The following is a 22008-nucleotide window of genomic DNA, read 5'->3' as shown; positions in this document are numbered from 1 at the left end:
TGTAGCAGTCTGTTATCCTGGATGACAGAACTGTGTCGTCCGTGGCTGTCAGTTCTGCTAAATGGGTTCCTGAAGAGGTGAGTAGACGTTCCACTAGATTGCTTCCCATTCTAATAAGATGGGTAACAAAGATCTGAGGTCTCTAAAGGGCTTATCATGATGCTACAATGGATAAGCACACCATCTAACAGAGCTGATACTTTATTGCTGAGGCGTTAAGAAAGGATTCCTCTAGTTGAAATGTATTTCATCAAAGCATGACTATCCTGATATAGAACAGAAACCTCTGTTCTCTTGTTTAAAAGCTTTTTTTCCTTTTCTTTTTCACATTAAGTAACTAAGTAAGTGCAGTGCACTCTGGGTGAGGAAGTCTCAAATGGAAAAGACATACATTTGAAATGGATGCTGATAAGCATAGGTCAAAACTCTTCATAAGAAGTTGTCTTATCTTCTGTATTTTATGAGTATGAGTCGGTTGTTCTTACCATTTTATAAAGTACATTATTCATTTGACTTCACAAAAGGGAAAATTACCTCAAACATAGATTTCCTGATTACATTCAAATCCAACTCATTATTTACATTTGAAAATCCAGTTTAAACTGAATAAGTTGCTAATTAGTTTGTAAAAATTCTAATTCATAAATAGGTTGTAACAGTTTTCCAATATGAGGTGACTGACATAAAAAAGCTGTATGCATGCATTCTAAAAGGAGATCAAATTATTAAAAATGCATTTCTCAAAAAGGATGCATTTGTGCTTTCTGAGTCAGACATTCCGAGAGGCTCTATTTTCACATAATACAGCTTCCATAATGAGTACAAGTTAAAATAGATCTGGAAGAAATTGGAAATGGCAGAAAACAATGAGATCAGGGGTGTTGTTGTCCAAGTCTGTGCCGATGCAACACAGTTCACAGGTGTGTGCACTGCTGCAAACAGCCTGTTCCAAAACAGGATGTCTGGAGATCCCAAGTTTGGGACTTCCTCCCAGAGCAACAGATTTTAAAGGTTCAGAGAAATCCCAGTGAAAAGGAACTGATTAAATATCTGGCACAATAGACCACAGAGCACTCATAAGAATTTTCCTCTCAGAACTTTAACAACAACAGAAATAGCCCCTCTGGTCCTCTTCCAAAGGGGAAGTATTTTTTCAGTGCAGTTTTGCGTCAGCAGGGGCAAGGAAAGTACATCTACCAAGTCTGCATCTATAAACTGATTACAGTAAAACTGCCTTATGAAATAAACAATCAATAACAAGTGGATTGTGCTTTTCCCAGGTTGCAGATTCACTCGCTAAGCTACAGAGTAGCAGTTGGAAATAAGTTAAATATTATGGTGTTGAACATTTATATTCTGCTCAAAACTTGGAAGGGTCTAAAAGTCTTAAAGCTTCCAAACACTCGGTCTTAAAACAATCTGAAAAGGTTTTACAAAACAGGGACCTTCACTCTATACCATGTTGTAGGAAATTGTGATTTTCACAACAACTTTGTTCACATATTTCATTTTTTTTTATCCCTCCATAAAAGTCCTGACTTGAACACCAAAAATTCAATTTTGTTACACAATATTATTTTAACCTATGAGACATGACTCAACACAATTGTAGTAATATGGTTCATAAAACGTCCCTGTAGCCCCTAACATTGAATACGTTTTTTTGTTGTTTTTTTCCAGTTGGTTATGAAAACTACTTCTTGTCAGCAATAATTTTCTACACTGGCAACTTGTAAATAATCAGTCATTAACAGCTGTGTGACATGCTGCCCAAAAAAACCACATGTGATGCAGAATTGTGGAAAACAACCATTAACTACATGGGCAAGGACAAGTCTCACTTTGAACACAAGACGACACCTGGCAAACATCTTGTCTGTGAAGTGGACATCCACATTTAATGCCTTGGTGTTCAGGAATTAGTGAATATTTATTTCAGGCCTTTGATACTGATACACAACTAATCTAGTAAAGACTTGGAAGACTAATCCTGAGATTACATAGGGAGCACAGACTGTATCATTAAAAGGATTTGATCAGTCAGTTTTTTTACTATTAAGAGCTACTTGAGCAGGAACTTGACATAGAGCAGACAGTGGGTGTAGATTACATATACTATCACTGAAACTTAAAAGGAGATTTTGATCATTGCCCATATTTTGCTACCACTGAAGCAGTGAACAATCATGTAGTTTGTAACAGCCCTAAAAAAGATTACAATATTAGAGCAGAACAAGTAAAGTATAAAATTTGCTGTTAGACTGAAATAACTTAATATATATTGAATAAAATACATACAATTCCTTAGCAAACACACATTCAACTAAAATGCATTTACTTTCCATAAAGGTCACAACCAGACAACATATTTTAATTTCAGTTTATTTTCCTGATATAGCAGAAGCTACATATTTATTTGTGTAACAATCATATTAACCAACAGACTTCCAAACCCAATAAGGCATAGTCGTTGTAAATCCCAGATCTCCCAAATAAGAGTGGAACTCAAACTGGCCTCGAGCCACAATAGATTGAGCTGGTCTGACAGTGATTGGAAGCCTATCTTCTATGACCGTGGAGTCAAACATTCAGTCCTCAGGTCTTCCATTGAGCTTAATTTTCAAAATGAAGGAGCACTTAAAAACTGACAGCTGGCTCCACTGACCCAGGATGATTATAGCATAATGACAGTGCTGTCAATATTGTGCTTCTTTCAAGCCTTCTTCACGTGAGCAATTTTCCTTGCTTTTATTTGGAAAGGACATGTCTGGTCAGGTTGTAGTTTATTTGACCAGTTTGATTTCTATATATGGGTTCAAATAAACTGCACACAGAAGATGTATATTATTCTAGGATGAATCAATGGAAACCAGTGTTACAAGGAGTTCCCAAAGCATTCTTTCCTGTGCTGGGGTTCCCTAGAACTAGTTATGGAAAACTATGTCAGTGTATTAACATTTAATTTCTAGTCAATCCTGTATATAAATATATATACAGTGGCTGTCTCTGTTCCCACTCCACTGCTTTGTTGTCCATTATTATTAATTCTTAGCAGAAAGTATATGCCTTTATTATATGCCATACCTCTGTGTCACCCCTGTGCTTTCATTCAGGTCTCATGCAGTATCATTAGCCTACTATAAATGTTTTTAATCATCCTTCAGGTTTTTTATTTACAGAATATTGGCCTTGATGCTAAAACTAGCGTTGTTTTTGACCATAATTCTGTGGATTCTTGTCGATTTATGTGTGAAAGGGTTTCTGTGTCACACACCGGCTATACTCTGAAGGAATCGAATCTCTAAAGCCCTAAAAGCAGCAAAGTGCTTAAGCTACAGCAAAACGCAGGTCTCCAATCAGCACGTACAGGGGAACTAAACACATGGTGTTATGGTTAGAATTAGCATCTCTGGTTTTTGGCGGATGTGGGTTTGATCCTCAGCTTGGATTGATTGAGCCTCGAGGCAAATCTAAAATTAGTGGCTGCCTTTTCCGGAAAGCAGATAATTCCCCCTTGATTAGAAAAAAAAAAGGAAAAAGAAAACATTACAAGGACCCAAACTAGCCACTGAAAACCACATGGGCGCCACCAATGGTATCAGCACATCCTGCACTCGTAACAGGAGTTACAATAGAGCCCTTGGTGAGTGTGTGTGATTAAAAACAGGGTTACAAACTGGAAATGCTGTACCCTGCTGAAGCTCTGCCCTCCTAGAGATTACACAGCTTTTCTGAAAATGTACCTTGCTTTGCAGTCTGTTTTATTGTTCTACATAACATGGGAAAATGGATGCTATGTTAGAAGGCACGTTGTGGACACTCTATTGTGGTTGATCAGTTTAGCTTTCCCCTGTGGGTGGCTGCTAAATGTATCTGTATATAATCTGAGGGAAGTTTTTCATTCAATTTAGCAATACATTACACCGGCAACCAAAGGAGACACACAAGCATCAGGGAAATGTGACGAGGCTGCATATTGTGTGACCAGGGCAGATGTCAAATGCAAGACTGTAAATTAAATATTGTCACAGGTGGGAGAAGCACTGAAAACAATTATCAGATTACATTAGCAGAATTTTCACCCAAACCGCTTCGGACTTCTCTATTTCAGCAGTGCATATAAGAGAAAATAAAATCAATATAACAGACATTCCCAAGATCGCTCAAGCAAACGTCTCTGCTGGCTTCAAACAGCAGGGGAAAAATACCAAAAAAAGCAGGCACTGGTCTAGCACCCAACAGCTGAGCTTTAAGTTTCATAAAACATTATTTTAAATTAGAAACAAGTGTTTTAATACGGAAATAGTTCTCCGTTATCAGACGAAAGAGGGTGTTACTAATAAAAGAGTAAAATGTGGGGCTGCGGGCCATAACTTCCTCCGCTTTCATTCACAATGGAGAAACAGCTTACTTCCGACGGGCTGGAAAAGGTTTCATGCTAATAGATTTCAGGTTTCGTGTGTCTGATTGTCTCACATGGAACCATCAGTCTGAGAAGACTGGAAGGGGAATATAATAAAGGAAATGGCAGAAGCTATAGAAACAGCATTCATTTGCTGGGCACTATTTTTGTCTTCTATTTATATTATTATTGTTATCGTCTTCATTAATCTATCTTCTCAAATTTTTCTATTTAATTCAGTCTAAAACTGGTTTCCCTTATTACACCTCAGGGTCAAAGACTGCCATCTTTGTGAGAGGTTTATTGGCAATCATCCTGTTCAACCATTCTACAATAAGGTTTATCTTAATCTATAACGTATTTAGGTTTTCACAACACAGTTATCTTGTCATAAAATACAATGTATGACTGTGGGGAGTGGCCAAAACAAAACAAATTAGGCGATCCATCTACCCTGAAATGTCTGGTTTGTTTGAAAATACCAACTTTCTGTATATGATTACCCACATGAGTAACTGATTGAATGGTGTGCTCTTTATCCTTCTGAATAGTTCATCATTTTGCGTATTTCAACTTTAAGCAAGCAAGCAAGGCAAATATTCAAATACACCATCAGCTGTAGTTTACATTGAAATCACCAGCCAAGGGGGTGTCAAACATTTGTTGATTCAAACTGATTAAAGTAAGTCACCATGTCCTGTTCCAGACTCAACATTTCTTATGACAATCATCCTCCTAGAGGATGTGGAAAACCTGTATACTAGGGTAAGGGGTGAATATGTGAATAACATTTAGACAATACATTGCATCCAATCCAAAGAGTAGTATTTGGCTGTAAGTGACTGAAAATAAATCTTCCAATGCAATATGTGTTGGTTTAACTAATAAATGGTTTGTTTTTAAGTTGCAATCCAGAAACATTAAATACAGTGGAAGCATTTAAAATGAGAACACTGACTTTTACAACTTTTACAACTATTAACAATCTCATAATTACTTTTGTTCTCTTGGCATTAAAGGATATGGAACCGCAGTCTGGGTCATTTAGCAGTGTCACTGGAAACCCAGATGGAACTACACCTTGTCAACTTTTAGGTTTTTCTTTAAAAGCAATGAAGCATGATGTATGGTGAGCAAATATTGATATTTTGGCATTCAACAGTGAAACTTTGGAGTCATGTGCACTGCTATTTTGTTCAGTTTACTTGGAATATACATGTCTCATTGATGCCCAAATTTCAACGTTTCCCACTGTCAACATGCTATCTTTTGCCTGCCTAACACAACTTTCATTCTCATTTTTCTTCACTCATTTTTTTTATAAATACAATTAAATGGGTAAATGACCATTAAAAGGGAGCAAATGGTGCATTACTTAATCCTTCAGAGAAAGGAAGGAAGGCATTTTCAATTCTGCAACACAGAATACCAACAACAGAAGTTATACATATACATATATATATACACTCACCTAAAGGATTATTAGGAACACCATACTAATACTGTGTTTGACCCCCTTTCGCCTTCAGAACTGCCTTCATTCTACGTGGCATTGATTCAACAAGGTGCTGAAAACATTCTTTAGAAATGTTGGCCCATATTGATAGGATAGCATTTTGCAGTTGATGGAGATTTGTGGGATGCACATCCAGGGCACGAAGCTCCCGTTCCACCACATCCCAAAGATGCTCTATTGGGTTGAGATCTGGTGACTGTGGGGGCCAGTTTAGTACAGTGAACTCATTGTCATGTTCAAGAAACCAATTTGAAATGATTCGACCTTTGTGACATGGTGCATTATCCTGCTGGAAGTAGCCATCAGAGGATGGGTACATGGTGGTCATAAAGGGATGGACATGGTCAGAAACAATGCTCAGGTAGGCCGTGGGATTTAAACGATGCCCAATTGGCACTAAGGGGCCTAAAGTGTGCCAAGAAAACATCCCCCACACCATTACACCACCACCACCAGCCTGCACAGTGGTAACAAGGCATGATGGATCCATGTTCTCATTCTGTTTACACCAAATTCTGACTCTACCATCTGAATGTCTCAACAGAAATCGAGACTCATCAGACCAGGCAACATTTATCCAGTCTTCAATTGTCCAATTTTGGTGAGCTTGTGCAAATTGTAGCCTCTTTTTCCTATTTGTAGTGGAGATGAGTGGTACCCGGTGGGGTCTTCTGCTGTTGTAGCCCATCCGCCTCAAGGTTGTACGTGTTGTGGCTTCACAAATGCTTTGCTGCATACCTCGGTTGTAACGAGTGGTTATTTCAGTCAAAGTTGCTCTTCTATCAGCTTGAATCAGTCGGCCCATTCTCCTCTGACTTCTAGCATCAACAAGGCATTTTCGCCCACAGGACTGCCGCATACTGGATGTTCTTCCCTTTTCACACCATTCTTTGTAAACCCTAGAAATGGTTGTGCGTGAAAATCCCAGTAACTGAGCAGATTGTGAAATACTCAGACCGGCCTGTCTGGCACCAACAACCATGCCATGCTCAATATTGCTTAAATCACCTTTCTTTCCCATTCAGACATTCAGTTTGGAGTTCAGGAGATTGTCTTGACCAGGACCACACCCCTAAATGCATTGAAGCAACTGCCATGTGATTGGTTGGTTAGATAATTGCATTAATGAGAAATTGAACAGGTGTTCCTAATAATCCTTTAGGTGAGTGTATATATATATATATATATATATATACCAACTCACACTTCTCTGCCTTGATGTACAGCCCATTCAACTGTATATGATGCAGGTGCTCTTTAGTTTTTGCAGATATTCTATATATATATAATATCTGCAAAAACTAAAGAGCACCTGCATCTTATACAGTTGGTTTGTGAAAAAGGGAAGAAAAAAAGCAGTCACAACATTCCTGAGCACGAATCACCTCACAGGAAACACAAACAGAAGAAAGAGGCCCCTGGCCCCGGCTTGTGGATGCTGCTGTAATTGGTAGTGTGAGAGATGAACTTTTGACTCTTCTCTGCAGAGCGTCACGGTGGACCAGTGTGCTGCAGCCTCTCTGCGCCCGACTAACATTTACCACTTCTTTCAACCAGGCTGGCTCCACAACATCACAGGATATTATTTACACTGCCTTTACTCCTGGCCTAACAGGAGCCACTGGAGAGGTGCAAGCAGATGAGCGGCGAGGTCGGAGCTAAAAGGTGACACACTCCAGACTCCCTCTCGTGTCCACAGCCTTTACATTTAACAAAAGCTGGAGCCGTCACCATCTAACCTTTCTTTCTTTTTTATGTCACAGCTGCCAAAAAAATAAGCCTTCTGTAACAAAAAGAGGGATCTTCCTTGCAAAGCCTGGTGCTAATGGAAGTATCAAGTTAAAGGACAAGAACAGAGATAGCTGTAGGATAAGATCTGTCAGGGGAACACATGAGAATGTTTCTGTTATTGTTGTTCACAAGCATCACGTGAGCAGCAAGAAAAATGCAGACTATTTTTTACACAGGCTATTAAATATAGAAAAAATATGTATACAGACTGTCTTAAACTCTATAAAGGATTTTGGGATCTGTAGTCCATCAAAAACACATACATTGTTTTAAAAATGGCAATAAACTATCAATTTAGATTATTCCTTGGAACGTACATCACATTTTAATAAAAACAAATTAAGAATGCAAAAGTATTACACCAATATAATTTCAAAGTATCTACCTGCACTGCATTAATGCCCTTACAGAGGATACAATTAAACTGAGCAGTATCCTTTAAGCTTTGTTAATACTTTCTTTTTTCAGAAATATTGTTGTATATGCTTTGAAATATTTTTGCACAATTCACAAATAAACACCAAGTGTTTGGTCTTGGATTAAGCAACCTCTTAAATCTATATATGTAAGTCTATTCACAAACCTATATGTATTTATATATTTTTTTTAATGTTTTTTTTTTAATACATGGAGATTACATTCACTGTTTAAATAGTTCTTCGGGCTATTTTCAAAGAATGTCTAGTTAATTCCCAGGGGAAAAAATAAGCAAGGTAATCCACACGTTAACTATACAAGAGGCAATGCTTCTCAAAAGCCAACTAATTAATGTCTTAAAATTATCTTTGGCACCAGCACTAATCGTACACTAGTGCCATCTGAGGTGAGCTTTCATCCTGCGCGGACTGTAGTAGACACAAAGCCCTTGTGAGGATTTCATTTCACTCTGAATTAGTGTCTTACACTTGGAGTGCCTTTCATCATCGGCTTGTACTGCCTTCAGGTGCCCATAAATTCCTGCCTGTCTCCATGTAGCACTTGTCTATCAGACCGTGTCATCAGTTTTTCTTCAGGCCAAAGAGAGAGACACACCTCTTCCAGGGAAAGGCAACAAAACAATTACCACAGCTGCCCTGCACAGTATCACTCATATCGATTCTTCTTCAAATTCTAAACTTCTAAGGGTTACCATAGACATAGTATTGGGTTTGAAGGTCATGGTTTTACTTTTCTACATTTGACTAATTTAGATATAATAGCAGGCACAATTATGGTGGATTCTGGAAATCACATCCATATATAACTATGAAAGGGGGAATCACAATATATTGTATGTATTTTTAAGTAATACTGAAAGGAAATGTAATTTTTATTTGAATTCAATTGCAAACCTTCTCAAAATATCACTATAATATTTTGAAAGGTGTGTCAATTTCAGCACCTGTTGTTCTCTCATTGCTTGCTTCCATTTTGAAGTTTGTTTTGTGTTGATCAAACTACTATCATGTTTGCCCATAGACACTATGGAACATTTTCATATTGTCTGATATGTAACATTTTCTTCCAACATATCCCATACTCCTGTGAGAGCAGAAAAAAGCCAACACTGCCATACAAATGCCAGTACAATGTTTTAACCGTCTTATAGGCATTTTTGACAACAACAAAGGTTTCTAACTCTATCAGTAATAACCTCAGTGCTGGTGAGGAAAGGACTAGTCTCGATATATCAGACAATCAGGGTGACATTCCACTCAGAGTCTTCCTTTCCTGTCACTTTTGTTTGCATGATTTCTATATATCCATTGTGGTTTGGATTTCACTAACAGGATGACTTTCTTGCCATTTCCCTCACAAGAGAACCAATTTCCTGAAGGGCAAGTGGATACAAAATCAATATATCTGATCTCTTATTACTTCAACATTATTATTATTTCTACACATCTTGCATGACATTACAGAGCATTTGGGAGGTTCAGTAATGGTTCTGTCGTCCACAGATGAGATATCACTATGAAAGAAAAATGTAGCTCGGAGATATGGCATGAACATGGCACACATTGGCCACTACTACAAATGCTAGGCACACATTCAGTCAACAGTATAAAAAAACATTCACAGACCACGTGGGCTTTTATAGTTAACCGATTTTCTAATATATATAACAATGTGCCCAGATCACTACCACTGTTTCTTTCTTTTATAGTACTGCCAACACTCCAGTGCACTGTTCATTAAAGTATATATTTTTCTCCCACTGTAAAAGGAGAAAGAACCCAAAGAATAGAAGGAGTGGTTGTTGCTGGCAGGGAGTAATGGTAGGGGGATGACCTTATTTTAAATACTTTCCCTTTGTAAAATGGGTTCGAAGCCTCTAATTCATGTGAATAAAAAAAAAAAAAAGAAAGCTGAATACAAGCAGCAATAAAACTACAGTTCCTGTGGCTCAGCACTGGGGCTTTCGTTTATATTTCCCACTGCCTGCCAGGAAGAGAAGCTTTATAAATCCAGCACGAATAGGCACCAGTCGTGTTCTGAGACATGGAGGACAGAACAGAAACCAACATGAATCAAGGGCTCCCCGAAGAACACAAATTAGGGTATTATTAACTTCATTTTCATTAGATTCAAGCTGGACACGGTCAAATATTGAGGGCCACAATAAATCTGGACTGATTTGTTAGTCCTGTTTTGTATGACAACAGATCAGCTTCTGGGTAATTTCATTACAGCGAGGCTTCCTCTCCAGATGTAATATGAATGCAGATGATTCAAGGGATAAACCGTCTCAAGAAAAAGAAAAATTAAATTATATATTTTTCCGCTTTTTATATTTCCTCTGCTACGAGGTCTAGCTTAAAGGAATATTTAGGTCAGAAATGTATGGACTACACTTGGGTCTGTAAAATGAAAGGAACGGTCTTAGGTCTCCTGCTTCAAACCCAAATATTCTTTATTTTAAATTTTTTCATCCGTATGTAGCTGCTACTGTCCTTAGGAATGAAGTGGCAATGTGCAAAAGACACCAGCTGATCTCCTGCGGGGAGAGTAAAAGCTGACTGAATTTTAAATTACAACACACAACAGCAGCATTTCTGACTACATAACACTAGTTTCCTCTCTGAAATCCACAATTAAGGCCACTATCCAGTAAGCCTGCAATTGAATAATAAAACGAAAGGCAGCGATCCCATAAGCTAAACAGAACACTCTCATTCTCACCATCGATTGTGAAATCAACAGAAACCATGAAGCAAAACAGAACCTGTCCAATATCATGTGCATAGGCCGAGGAGAGATGCAGAATATCTCAAGCTCATTGGTATCAAAACTGCTCCAATAAATCTTTGCAGGATATTCCTGAAGATGTACTCCATGTATAATATTTAATACCAAATAACTATTTTTGGACTACTTTCAGTAAGCACAGTCTATGTTGTTCAAATATCTGTTGATTGACCACAAAGATTATAAGTGGGATGTCTACACTTTGCCGTATGATTGCTTTAAGCTAAAGGTAGTTCTGGAGCTGCCAAGTTGTTTGTTAGCCGCTAGCTCATAATACGAATAAGCAGAATATGCAAGACAAGCCTGATCGACTAATTACAAAAATGCTACTTAGATGTGTTTTGTTTGTCAATCTGAAAACTTGTGGCTTTCTCAGGTGTTTCACGTTTAAGAATGCCTTTATAAACCACTTTGGTTAACCACTTACCACTTGTGCATATTACAGTGCATTTCAGTAAATTCATAATAACAGCAAATTGGAAAGAGTTTGCAAATTTGAGAACTCGTTGTTTACAGTATGGAGGTTTAACTATGAATGCTTTGAAAAACATTACAAAAGAATACTGTGAATCTATGATTATCTATGATAATCTGCTTTTCATAAAGAAGACCTCTACATTTTGGGATTTATTGACTTGCATTTATCTGATGAATAGATAGAACAGGTCATGAGATTTCAGTTGTGTGTGAAGAAACACTGCAAAATGAACATAATATAAAAAACTTTTATTTTTCTGGTTTCAGAAGAAATTGATCTCATCTCTTCATCAAAAGTTATGTAACGTTTCTCTGTCACACACTTAATGAATGTGGATAGCATGTTTGAAATGCTTCATTGCACCTACTTCACACGTAGTCAGGATTTCAGAAAAATCAGGGCACATTAAATTGAGCTGCTAATGAGCACATTGTTAATAATCATTTCCATATGTGCATCTTGATTATAATACCAGCCACACCTGGCTGGTATTTCATGTGTTCAAGTACGTCTTCTCATCTCAAACAATTCATCAATATTGAAATGAAGATTCACAAACTGAGATCTGCAGGTGTGCACTGCCTGAGCTGTGCTGCATATTGCATTTGTATTGCACTTTTCAAAGGCATATTCCGATGTTGAGCATTGTTTTTTGTTCATTTGTTTGATTGTTTACTTTTAACTTAACAACAAATGCATTCATAGAAAACATTAGAGTGCAAAAAGCAAAACATTCCCCTCTGTGCACAAGTTATAGAATTTGGAATTGCCGAAAACCATACTCTAAAATTACTTCCCGACCAGTCACTAAGAAAACAAAAACGATACGTTCTGCAGTGGTTGTAGCTTTTAATTAGTGGCTTCCTTCTGCTGGTTTGCTCAATTTAAAACATAATACAGAATCCTTTCGCTCACCCATATTTAAAGAAATTTTGTGTAACTGTATACCATAAAACGAAAACAAAATGCATGGGCAGGGGCTAAAGTAGCTGCCTTTGCAACAGCAGCAGCAGTAACTCACATTCAAATGATAATAAGAGGCCTGTTTAATAGATTCAAACATCCATCTGAAACATCACACTGGGCCTAATCCAATTACCAGGCACACAGTAAAGATAGATCCCCTGTCCTATACATTCCCTGTATTCAATTACTTCACATGTGTAACAAAGCACATGTGATTAGTACTATGTCCTTTATGTATAATATACCATGTTATTTTCATGGAAATGTGCTTAAGGAGATTGCCACACGGCACTGATGGAAAAAAGTGCATGAATAAGAGGTAATTATTTCCAATGTAGAATGACCAGATTACATCCAAATTCCAACCTGCCAGTCAATTTTAAAATAAAAACTCAGAACTTGCATAAGCACACCATAGAAAGCGCATACCACTGGAGTACAGTATTTTCATAAGTACATTTCACTAATGCAGCTATAAGCTTGCAAAACAATTACAATTAAGCTGTCAAACAAAAAGATCAAATATATTTTTCCAAGTATGACTAGGCAGTTTCTTAATGGATGTAAAGTATACATAAATCAAGTTTACAGAGCCCATTTAACCCTTACACATCCTCATACATCACCTCTTATGGGCTGCATATTTCAAAGTTTAAATGGAGGTAACAAACCTGCAATATGTATGGATGTTTACTTACAGTACTACCCTGTCCATGCTTTCATTCAGAGACGAGTCACACATCATTGAAATACAATGCGAACAATGTCAGGTTCTGCATCTCAATTGAGTTACATGCTTGTAAGTTGATTCACAAGTATTTCTCACACGGGAGTTCCAGCTATGTTGATTGCATTTAAGGAGAGGTAGCTGGATTGTCAGGCTACTTGGGTCATATTATTTGTACTTCTTTTAAATTGATATTTTCTGCTGGTAGGGTACATAAAACTCCCCATCTGTGTCCCTTCCTGTGCCTTTGCTGGTACACTGTTGTGGTATGTAGTACAGCTGAACCTCTTTATTTTGAATTAATTGTAATTACTTAAATGAATATGAAATATTAGCTCTCTGTTAAAGCACTTTGGGTTGCCAATGGCATGGATGGCGCTATAATAATTAAATAATTGCCCCTGTTCATTAAATAACATTACCTTAGTGCACACAATGAAATAATATGAATTGGTGTTTCCAAATTATACAAAGCAATTCATGTCTTTTACCAGCGGTTGGTGAATGAGGCTTACACATTGCTATCTAATGCCTTTGCAACACAGCGTTTAAATTAATCAGAACTGCAGTTTGCAAGCCATGTTCTCCTAAATGAGGGGAGAGATTTAACCTGTGAGAGATTTTGGTTTAAATGATGTAGCTGGGGAGCCTTTTGCACTGCAAATGCTCATCCGTTTTAACTTAAGCACTGTCTATAAACATTACAGACAACCAAACAAAGGCAGATGTGACTGGAGTATGTAGTTCAGCATAAAGGCACAACCGGGTGTGGTTATAATAACATCATTCACACCCCTAGAGGCATTACAGCCCTCAACACCTTTAAACCTTTTGGGCTGTGATGAGTCATGGTGACAAAATGCTCTGGAGTAGCCTTCATGATTTAAACACACATGAAACATTTACAATGCTTTGGTGCATTTTTCGCTTTGTTTTATTTATAGACAGGATGTTTGAATGTGCTGAACTGGCCTTTAAAAACATATCTGAAATGAAATTATAAGCCATGATACCAAACAAGTTAAATGTTGCCAGTTTCCTGTTGAGGGATGGGCTTACAACATTATCTAGGTGACAAACAGGCATATAGACATGTCACCTTTAAGTGCCTATGTTAAAATCAGTTGTTTATTACACACGGATGGGGTCTAAACCTAAAGATTGCTGTGTAACCATTACAGCATTGAAAGAAGATATTTAGAATCCTGAATTCCCAAGGTAAACAACTCCTTATTGCATATGGTGTAAGTTGTATTATGAGTTTCTCGGTTGCTGTTTCTGCTTCAGCTTCTATTTGACATGCTAAACAGATCACACACACACATATATATATATATATATATATATATAAAATTACTCATTGTGGAATGACAGGAAGTGTGTGAGGGAAGCAAATTAGCATCGGACCCTGCTGAAAAGTGAAGGCATTCCGCAGAAAAAAAACACTTTGACAAAAACCACACGACATCCCCTTTCATTCAGCCAGACAGCTCAGAAACTGGTTTTAGGCTGGAATAGTAATCTACCTTGGAAAATATAGATGTAAACAAAAATAGATACATACAAAATACACTAAAAAAGCCTTCACATTTATTCAGACCATTGAAGAAGAATGAATAAGAAAAGGTATATTTTTGTATCAGGGTCTTAATTAAGTATTACTTAAATTATAATGTTCACATGTTCCCAGTTTTCTGAAAGATGCTTGAAAATATTGAAGGATGTCCAAAGACACAAGATTATATATATATATATATATATATATATATATATATACACACATACACACAGCTCTGGGAGAAATTAAGAGACCAGTGCAAATTTCTCTTAAATCAGCATCTCTACATGTATTCCATTCCATTTATATTTTTATTTGGCATTTGGGAGAAACGCTGTCAGTAGTTTATAGAATAAAACAAAAATGTTCATTTTTACCCAAACACTTACCTCTAAATAGTAAAACCAGAGAAACTGACAATTTTGCAGTGGTCTCTTAATTTTTTCCAGAGCTGTATATATATTTTTAAGTTACCACTTAAACACAGCTTATCTGGAATTTCTTTGTAATTAAAAAGCTTTTCATGTTGCCATGAGCACATTGTGGAGGAAATATTACTGTATTAGAAAACTAATTGCACTCCCCCACTCCCTTTTATTTTTTATCCCTTTGGTTCCCTTGCGGCAGATAACACTATGTGATTATTTTCTTTCCTTTATTATGGGTAAGGACTGCTGACATAAGCACTGAAAGGGAAGTATTTGTGTTGATTCTTAACCTACTGAGTTGATAATTCTGTTTATCCGCACACAAATTCCTTATAAATAGTGCTCTAGGAGCCTGAGGGTTCATTTAAACATTGTGAGAAACTGCATGAGAGTATGGAAACTATATGTACAACTAGGTAAGCAAACCTGCATGTCTGCTATACAGCTTTGCATAGCTCAGAGCAGGCCAGTAACAGAACGCAGAGCCACTGGCACCCGCAGTCCTGACTGAGGGTAGTTGCTTAGTGCTGCTGAGCAACAGTGGAACCTGACACCCCCCTTTTGATATTCACATTTACAATAACTGCTAATCCACATGGCCACCTGATCGTAGATGTTATGTGGTCTAATCCAGCTGCGCTCATTCGTGCCATATGATAAAACTTACATTTAATCACATTAAACAGCAAAAAACATAATATTTGCATTCTGTATTCGTCCAATCATTCATTCATTCATTTGGCAGAAGCCTTCATTTAATATGTTGATTGATGGTTGTACAGTTTAATACTACTACTACCACCACTAATACAACTTCTCATTATCCTAATTATTCCTATTATTAAACTATTGATGGATAACCATACACACTGCACTAAACAAAACTATATTAGGTTGTATGGAGGTTTGCATTATTATATAAGAATTATATATATATATATATATATATATATATATATATATATACACACACACACACACACACACTACATGGCCAAAAGTATGCGGACACCTTCTAATTAGTGGATTTGGCTATTTCTGCCACACCCATTACTGACAGGTGTATTATTAGTATTTATTTCTTAGCAGACGCCCTTGTCCATGGTGACTTACAAAATAAAGCACACGCCACGTAAAGCCATGTAATCCTCGTAGACAACCATTGACAGTAGAATGGCCCTTACTGAAGAGCTCAATGACTTTCAACATGGCACCGTCATAGGATGCCACCTTTCCAATTCCGATTGCTGAAGCACGCAGCACATACAAATAGTCTGTCCTCAGTTGCAACAATCACAACCGAATTCCAAACTGCTTCTGGATAAGAACTGTTGTTCTGGAGCTTCATGAAATGGGTTTCCATGGCTAAGGAAGCTGCACACAAGCCTAAGACCACCATGCACAATGCCAAGTGTGGGCTGGAGTGGTGTAAAGCTCGCCGCCATTGGACTGTGGAGCAGTGGAAACACATTGTCTGGAGTGATGAATCACGCTTCACCATCTGGCAGTCCGACAAGGGAATCTGGGTTTGGTGGATGGCAGGAGAACACTACCTGCCCAAATATATAGTGACAGTGTGGGGGGTGTCCACACCCTCAGGACTTGTAAGGGGTGGTTTAAGCGAAACAAACACAGGGGATGTGGGAAATTAGTGTTTATTATTTACAGTGCTCAGTGCGCAAAACAAAACGAAACCGAAAACAAAACATTTAAACGGGTCCCTCTCTATAATCTAACAAACACTATGCACACAAAACAGCAACCAGTCCAGAATCTGTAATCTAAAGTCGTGGTCAGTGTCCATAAGCAAAGTTTGATATCTGTAGTCAATCCTTTACTCACGCTCGCTCGCTCTCTCACACACTACTCTCTCCCGCACACCCATCTCCCGGCTCGCCTCCTGCCTTCCCAACCCCCGAAGCTGTGTGCTGTCCTGTTTTATGGCGGAGAGAAGCCAGCAGCGGAGGGAACAGCGGGTCAGCTGTTCTGGCGGTCCTTCCCTCCACCAGGGTCCAGGGATGTCCAGGACAGTTCAGGGTGGTGCGTCACAATATATACAGTACTGTGCAAAAGTTTTAGGCAGGTGTGAAAAAATTCTGTAAAGTAAGAATGCTTTCAAAAATAGACATGCTAACAGATTATATTTATCAATGAACTAAATGCAAGGTGAGTGAACAGAAGAAAAATCTACATCAAATCAATATTTGGTGTGACCAACCTTTGCCTTTTTGACGTTTTTGAAGGAACTCGGCAGGTAGGTTGGCCCACACATCTTGGAGAATTAACCACAGTTCTTCTGTGGATTTTGGCAGCCTCTGTTGCTTCTCTCTCTTCATGTAATCCCAGACAGACTCTGTGGGAGCCATACCATCACTTCCAGGACTCCTTGTTCTTCTTTACGCTGAAGATAGTTCTTAATGACTGTCGCTGTGTGTCTGGGGTCGTTGACATGCTGCAGAATAAATCTGGGGCCAATCAGATGCCTCCCTGATGGTATTGCATGATGGATAAGTATCTGTTTATACTTCTCAACATTGAGAAGACCATTCATTCTGACCAAATCCCCAACTCCATTTGCAGAAATGCAGTCCCAAACTTGCAAGGAACCTCCATCATGCTTCACTGTTACCTGCAGACACTCATTCGTGTACCACTCTCCAGCCCTTTGGTGAACAAACAGCTGAATATTTGCTACAGCCAAATATTTCAAATTTTGACTCATCAGTCCAGAGCACCTGCTGCAATTTTTCCTGTGTTTTCATGCATAGTTGAGTCGCTTGGCCTTGTTGCCACATCGGAGGTATGGCTTTTTGGCCGCAAGTCTTCCATAAAGGACCAGACTTCTCCGGACTGTAGCTGGGTGTACCAGGGTCCCACTGTTTTCTGCCAATTCTGAGCCAAAGGCACTGCTGGACATCTTCCGATTGTGAAGGGAAGTAAGCATGATGCGTCTTTCATCTGCTGCCGTAAGTTTCCTTGGCCGACCACTGCATCTACAGTCCTCAACGTTGCCCATTTCTTTGTGCTTCTTCAAAAGAGCTTGGACAGCACATCTGGAAACCCCTGTGTGCCTTGAAATGTCTGCCTGGTAGAGACCTTGCTGATGCAGTAGATCTACCTTGTGTCTTGTTGCTGTGCTCAGTCTTGCCATGGTGTATGACTTTTGACAGTAAACTGTCTTCAGCAACCTCACCTTGTTAGATGAGTTTGGCTGTTCCTCACCCAGTTTTATTCCTCCTACACAGCTGTTTCTGTTTTAGTTAATGATTGTGTTTCAACCTACAGATTGAATTGATGATCATTAGCACCTGTTTGGTATAATTGTTCAATCATACACCTGACTATATGCCTACAAAATCCCTGATTTGTGCAAGTGTACCTAGAAGAATTGATGGTGTTTTGAAGGCAAAGGTTGGTCACACCAAGTATTGTTTTGATGTAGATTTTTCTTCTGTTCCCTCACTTTGCATTTAGTTAATTGATAAATAAAATCTATTAACATGTCTATTTTTGAAAGCATTACTTCACAGCATTTTTTCACCTGCCTAAAACATTTGCACAGTACTGTATATACATCTGGCTATTGCTGTGAATAAACCCATTGCTTTTGAGGGCTTTATACCAACTTGCTTGCTAGTCGACACACGGTGAACCCCAACTCTGGACTGTGCTGTGCTGGACTGTAAAACACAGTGTAACTCAGAGCATTGCAGTTTGTCTCTGTCCTGCTGGATTGTGGATACTATTGCAATGGCCTACAAATCTTCATGCATCCCAGTGCCCAAACATATGGTGACACACTCTACTCGTGGTGTGACTTCCTCTAGGGCTCTTTTTTCAAGCAGCCCACGACTGACATGTGTGTGGCTGCAAGCTGGGTTTTGCGACACAATTTAATTAGCTTCTACAGACTGGATGTGATGGGTCTGGTTCCCTCTATTGGGAATCCATTGCTAACTTCAGTTGAGCCTCAACAGAGAGTGTGGCACCTGCTTCTGGCCTCTTTTTCCCCCATTTCATGCCTCTGTTATTACATTCAGGGTTTCCCGCTGTTGGCCTCCATTGTGACGGCTTGGGTACACAGCACCCCATCCCCCTTTGGGTTGTATATTCCTAATACAGTTGCTAGTGTGGATGAAGGCTGACCTCATTTGAAGTACAGAAATAAAGTTTATGTCATTTTTAACTGATGACCACAGGGAGCAAGTTCATCCCAGTTCAGCTTTTAACACTGTCACTCACATCTTCAGCTCTGCCTACCAAGCTTTTCCACAGTGACTCTCATTCCCTGGGTACAGACTTTCTTTCTGGCTTTCAAAACAGTGTGGAAATTGCACATTTCAGGTCTACTACAGAAAATCATGTCAATTTATCAGATCCAAATGTCTACTGTAATGTGCCATGGAAATACAACATTACTCCAGCAAGGGTTTGGTAGGCACTTTCTTTAAAGGATTAAAAAGCTATGCCATATACACAATGTCCTACTTTCCAGCAATGAAAATGCAATGCTGGGTTGGTACGTTCTGCCAACCTGTTTGGAAGTGAACAGGCAATTCATGATACAGGCTAATATACACACTGTAACTAACAAGCTAACTTTAGCTGAACAGAAGAGAGGGCAATTATCTTAAACCAAGTAAAACGATCTTGCCCTCCGTGATCCCTTGCTGCAGAGACCTTATAATAGTTTACTGTAGTGCAATATACCAGTTAAAAACTCAGAAAAGTGGAGGAAAACAAGGTGAAATCATAGTAAAGCAAGGAAACCAATGCAAAGCCAAGTGCATGTGTGGTAAATGCATGCCAAAACCATGGGGAAACTGCCAAATTACTGTGCCAAACTTTCACAAGGGTGTCCTTAACATCCATCATATAGCACAGTGCAATGCTGCACACAAGGCAAGTTTCCAAGGTAGCAATCTGCATCACTCATGGGACAGTATTTCCTAGTGTTAGGGCGGGGGGTGTGGAAGTTTAGTTTTTCCCCCATTAATGAACATTTCTCCCTCATCAATAATAAAGAAACACACTGTATATATTGTATGTATAATATACAGAATACATCCACCTTAGCATGTGAAAAATAAATTTGCCCTGATACACTGGCAGTGAAAATGATTGGTCATCCAGGAACCATATTGAAACAAAGAGTAAGAAAGGAATAATGCACATAAACTATTGATTTGAGGGGAAAAGATAATGTACTCTCTCAAAAGAAAATGCAACAGATGTTACATTGCTGACATTTAAGTACAAACGTTTCTCAACAAAATATACCATAACATTTCAATGGGGTAAAGGTCAGGCAACTAAGGGGATCTCAGCACCTGTTGTTCTTTCCTTTGTTGCACAGAGCTTGGCTTTAGTCGGACGGTGCACTTAGGGTCACTATCATGTGGGAAAAACAGACCTTAACAGACCCTACGGGTATTGCATGATGGGAAGGAATGGAATAAATATATGGACAATATAATCAAATGTACTGAGACAGCAGACAAAATATAAAAGACAGCTGTTCACAATGTATCTACTAGGGTGTCGTCCTTCCCTTGGACTTAATGAATGCTGAAATCCCGATAGATTGCCAGAGGAATGCTGTGCTATTAGTGCTGGCGTGCATTTTCTAGTGCAGCCAGGGAAGCCAGGCCTGGGCTCTCTCTCTGTCTCCGATGCACCAATCCAAATTAATCCCAGAGGTATGCGGACAGGATTGTCTTCAGCACTTGGAGCAGACCGTGAAATGTTTTCCTTAACAGTTTCTGCTTCGCAATATGGCATTATCGTGTTGGTTGATATGCTTATCATGAAATTATATCAATGTTGACGGTCACTTTTGTCCAAAATATCATAATATGTCCGGTCATGGTGCCCTACACGAATACCCAACTTCTACCAGCAAGAGACAGGGGTTGACCCATTTCTTGTTAATAAAGTACATATGTACTATGAACATAGATACACACCTATACAGCCATGCATTCAATCAACTAATGTATGTATCCTGCTTGGATGAATGCCTGCAAAAAGCCCCTTTCTTGTTTGGTGTCAGTGGTTGCTGCGCCCTGGGCAAGGCAGCAGAGAGCTGTCTGTTTACAATTACTGCAGTGCTGCCTCTAAATCTTCCCGAATGACCACTAACTGGCAGTTTTGTTCTTTAGGAACAAGGGAGCTATTAGTGTAAGGATTGAGGAAGGAAGGAAAAGGGAAAGCCAGAAGAAGGCTGCGAAGCTCAAAGGCAGCTCACAAGCTTCAGCTGTATCCCCCCAAGGTGATCTATTTCACAGGCAGCTCTTGGAAGAGGGACAACTCTGAGCTCCGCTTTCTCCCTTTTGCATTCGCGGGACATGAAAGAGATTATTTATGGGTCTGCTAAAGAACAATCGCTGGAACATCTGAAACATTTTTATTTCCCAGTCAGAGGAATCAGAAGGGATGCTGTGTCCTTTTAAAGAAAATAAATACATTGCAATCCCCAGAACGTCGCTGGATTGGTGCCGTAACTGCCTTCCTCCATTAAATCTCAAAAGTTTCACATACATTAGGGTGTGGGAGAATATACATTTCTTACCTTCTTTTACTTATGAAGTAATGTCTAACAGTCTTCAAATGCCCCAGCATGTGCAGTTAGAACAGATTGTTCACAATATTTATTTCAAGGTTGAAACTTTCCATTCTTCCAGCCGTGAATGAGCAATTATTTCTTTAAGAGTTTAAGTGAAATAATCGGTCAGGCTACATGCACATTTCTAGCTTAAGCAATTTCACATACACTCTATTAACCTTGTATTAAAGGAGATCTATTTTTAAAAATCATGTTACATATATATATATATATATATATATATATATATATATATATATATATATATATATATATATAATATATATTTTTTTTCCCCACTGTCTTCAGT

The 22008-nt window shown here is 38.6% G+C and overlaps 1 protein-coding gene across 1 annotated transcript in view; it reads right to left on the bottom strand.

The window, feature by feature from the left end:
* Positions 1 to 22008, bottom strand: part of afg2a (AAA ATPase AFG2A) — a 137501-nt gene that overhangs the window by 63704 nt on the left and 51789 nt on the right. The window lies entirely within an intron of this gene.

Source organism: Amia ocellicauda, chromosome 13 (assembly GCF_036373705.1).
Source record: "Amia ocellicauda isolate fAmiCal2 chromosome 13, fAmiCal2.hap1, whole genome shotgun sequence".
Lineage (NCBI taxonomy): Eukaryota > Metazoa > Chordata > Actinopteri > Amiiformes > Amiidae > Amia > Amia ocellicauda.
Note: the sequence above shows the minus strand (reverse complement) of the source record. Positions and strands in the feature narration are given on the sequence as shown.